This window comes from Entamoeba invadens, assembly GCF_000330505.1.
Source record: "Entamoeba invadens IP1 unplaced genomic scaffold scaff_1105074726573, whole genome shotgun sequence".
Taxonomy (NCBI): Eukaryota; Evosea; order Mastigamoebida; family Endamoebidae; genus Entamoeba; species Entamoeba invadens.
The window spans coordinates 35667-40487 of record NW_004440230.1 but is presented as its reverse complement, the minus strand read 5'-3'; positions in this window follow the sequence as shown (position 1 = coordinate 40487).

Below are 4821 nucleotides of genomic sequence, written 5' to 3'. Positions count from 1 at the left end.
CATAGAAAAAAAAACACTGTCTTGTATGCCTGTACAACAGGAGAAAGCCACTATGAGCCTCAGCAGTGTACATGCTTTTGTTGCAGCTTCGTCGCTGTCAAAGAGATACATCAATGCTACACTCGCGCAACAATGTAACCAATTTGGTGGCGTCAGCAACACTCTTAACACAGAAGAAACTCGCAACCAGAGGAGATCATAAACTTGAAAAGAAAAGACACAACTGACACCATAGAAGATGGTAGAGAGAGCTAATACAGACAACAAGAGATCTTGACGTTGCTGCAGACATGAAGTGTCACGCAATTCAGGAGGTAAAAGCGACTCATAAAATTGAAGAACAGACAAAAGAAACACCAATGCTACCAATGCAAATGATATAACAGATAATAGATGATGTGGTGATCAAATGGACGGGCATCCCAGTAAGCAGCATGACACAGAGCGAGACGACAAGACTCCTGAAACTTGGGGACGAGCTGCACACAAGTTGTTGGGCATGATGAGGATGTGGTTGCAATCTCTGAAACTCTTTTGAGAGGCAGAAGTTGTCCTTTCTCAGACAAATAACCAACTAAGTCATTCATGTTCATTGGATCAAGTGGTGTTGGCAAGACGGAGCTTGCAAAGGCACTTGCAGAGCAGTCAGAAGAATACCATACAGCATTGTTTTGTTTGATGAAACCGCAAAGGCGCACTTACAAGTGTTTAATAACTGGCGTTCCACAGATGGAAGAAAATGAAACAGTTGACTTCATTACCTACACGTTTTTTTTATAGTTTGTAATTTTGTCAACTTGTTCAAGTATTATCAATTTGGTCTCCATTCAGAAATATTATTTTCAAATTTATCGCATTATCCCATTTTATTTAAGTTCTTTGTTTTTTGAATCTTCTAATGGACATTTTAGTCTTTCATGGTCTTAATCTTTTCTTGTTGAGATATTTGGATGTTCTTTTTAATAGTTTCGGCTCATACTATGATTTCAGCAATATACTTCTTGAGCAAAGCAAAAATATTTGCTCAAAAATGTAAACTGGTACATTGGTTTTAATTGTTAAGACTTGGCGTTGAGTGCTTTGATTTGTTTTCTTATAAATGTTGTTTTATCTTTAATAGAAACGCGTGTCGAGATTCTTTGAATTGTCTTTTGCGGCTTCAAACATTAAGCCAATTGTTTTTACTTTTTTATCCTCGGTGTCTTTATTCAACTCGATAATAAACAACATATTATGACATGTAATTTGATCAAACTTAAATTGAATTTGGTTTAACGTTTTTTTTCAAAAGGTTTAATGTTTATGTTCATATTATATTGTATTTTTAGTTCATTGAATAATAAGTTTGAATTTGGTGTTTGGTGTTTTTTACTGTTTTTTAAAACAAATATTTTAAGATTTTTTAATAATAAATAGGTATTTTTATAAACAATTTATATTTATTATACTATTTATTATAAATATTAACTCACCTGGTCATAAAGTAACTCATTTTAACTAAAGACCTGTGACACAATTGCACTACACATATAACAATAAAAACAAAAAACATGATAATTGTTACAAGAAAAAGAGAAAAAAATTCATTATTTTTAAATAAATTTTTATTAAAAAAAAGAATCTTTGTTTTGACCAATAAAACATGTTATAAACTTGTAAAACCATCTTTTTGAATTGTCTTTTTCATAAATCTATTCTGAAAAATTAAGAAATGATGAAACATTAAACATGTTTTTTAACCAAACATCATTTCAATAGTAATGATGGGCTAATAATTTATTAAAAAAACAAGAAAAAAAAATATGAGATGTGTTTTTTTCTCGAACACATCTTTTTAAAACACAATAAACATGACATATCATAACTCTAATCATATGATTGTATTATAATGATACTTAAACGTTAAACCTATGTTTTAAGTGGTAATATAACGAGAATAAAAATTTTACTTAAAACATAAACCACAACAAAATTAACATGTGTAATTTAAAATTACACATCTTTTTATAAGAGTCTGAAAGTGTTTTTAATTGAATTATAATTATTTTGGCTAAATAAACGGGATTATTCCGAAACTTATAGTGAATTAATACAAAACACAATTGGTAATTCCAAGACACGTGACAACACTTGAATATATAGCCCTGACTGACTACAATTCTAAGATTGGTTTTATATGAAGAATAAATAATAATAATGTTTTAATTATTAACGTGATAAATGATAAAACATGACTTTGTGCTGATCACTTGATCAACAAAAGGTAAATTGAATAGTCACAATGGTTGAGAAAAATTACAAAAAAACAAATAAAATATCATTGTTTATTTATTATAAATATTAATAAATTTATTAAAATCAAATAATTAACATGATAATAATATATCAATCAAATAGTGAACAAGAGACTTGTAACATAACAAAAATAAAATAAAATTGTTATTTTCTAAAACACTTAAAATAAATAATGTTAATATGAATAAAAAACTGACTACCTATTATTAGTTACAAGTGCAGTATTTGAGGGCTTTAAGTCATTGTGGCATAGTCCGGCAAACAGATTCAAAAAAACGTCTGTCATAAATTCGGCATTTTGTTTTTTCAGAAATTTCTAAAATTTTGAACTTTCCAAAAATATTGCAAAAGGATTACATTTTCAAATAACATTTTAAAATAAAACTCATAAAATTATCTTTATGAAAATATTTTTATAAAATTCATTTAAATAACAACAACAAAATAAAAGAATTTTTTAAAGAAAGATTGTTTTAAAATTAAATTTTATTTTAAGTGAAAATTGGTTTAAATTCAACAAAAAGCACAGATTCAAAAACAAAAGTTATTTTTCGTACACTAAATTGATTGGTCATTTGTGCAACAAAAAGACTCTTTTTACATTGATTCAAAATATTATTGATTAAAATTAAAAAACTATATGTATAGTTGGTTTTAACTATTGTTAATTAAAAATTCAATTTGACATTTATTACTTTCTTTATAATTATTTTTAAACTATTATTTCACTTATTTAATTATATTTATTTACCAATAATGAAACAAATGAACGAACAATACAATCAATCAAAATATCCAAGTGACTCTCTCCTTCTCTTCTTCTACACATTTCTTATTTTTTGTATATTATTTATAATATATAAATATTATAAATAAAAGCGCTCATACCCCTATAATTTGTTGTCTGGACTGTTATATCATGCCGTATAAGCGCTATTAATTTATTTAATTATTTTTTTATTTATACAGTCCATTTTTTATTTAAACAACAAAGAGGGACTCTTTTATCAACATAAAAAAGTCACGATGGCAATAGCTATTTTCGAGTGGACATATTTTAATCAATTGTATTGGTTGCCGACTCTGTTCAGCCGGCGTTTCGTTGAATGATTACGTTCTATGTGGTTAATACTTTAAATGTTAAAATAAATCGAAACAACCAATGTGCTGATGATTACAACGATTTTTAACCAAATGGGGAAGGGCACTTAGTCTACTTGTTGAAAATAGAAGAATATATTTGTTTTTGTCAATTCTGTTAGATATTTAAAAATAACGCCTCTGTTGTTATTGTATTTTTAGCCATAGTTTCAATAAGTTTGAGAAATAATATATTGTTTGTCACTTTTTCAACTTAAAGAGAATATTTTTTCATTTTTGTTATTTTTTCTTTTACCACAATGTTGTTAGTATATGTTGCGTAATTGGTGTGATTTAATTCTGTGATTGTTGTATAAGATAAACATACAGAGTAATACAAGCAATGAAATGTAAGCTTGTATATTTTAGACATGCCCATTTGGTTAAACACGACATATTTCTCGAGAAACTACGATAATGTTACTACAGTTAGCCATTTTTCAATCAATGTGTTTAATTATTTAATTCTTGCTTTATATACTGTTTATTCTTTCTATTTTTGAATTTCCCATTTTTTATTTATTAATATCACCATTAGTCTATTAATACAATGTGCAAATTGGATCTTTGAATGCTCTATTTTACTTCTTTCATGGTTTTATTATTTATTTAATGTAATTTACTTGTTTGAAATGACATTATTTCAAAATTTCATTTTATTATTATCAAATCGGAATTGTGTCGTATATGCTATTATTTATAAAATCATCGAAACAACGCCATTGTGTCTCTTTTTGTTATCCAATCGTTTGTATTGTATTTTTATTTGAATAATGAAATCAAAGTATTTCAAAAATATAAATAAAAGTCATATTTTACAAAAAATATAAATACTTTTTTATTTTTGAAATAAAACACCTTTTGTTTTTCACAGTTCTATTTTAATGTTTACATTGTTGTCATCGTTGCAATTGAGTGTTTTATTTCATTGTTTTAAAACATCTATAAAAATTATTATCATTAACTATTTAAATTTATTTCTTTTTTTTAAATAATAAAATTCTATTTTTAAATTTAAAAGTGACTGTTATTCAAAAAGTCAAAACAAAAAAGTGTCTATCAAAAAACGAAATAATAGTGTTCATATAATTCCAACTTTTTCATCAAGCTAAAAAAGCATATTTAAACAATTTTGACAAAATTATAATTTTTTAATTATTAGAATCATAAATAACAATAATTTTTGTTGTATAATTAAAAAAACATTTAATAACACTTATTATTATATTATAAATAATATTGTATTGTCAATTTTTAAATAAACAACAAACACAAAAAACAAAAATTCAAGGCTGTATTTGTATTTATAAATTTGACAACACAAATCATTTATATGTCGAATTAAAAATGATTTTAAAGTAATTTAATAAATAAATAAAAAACTTA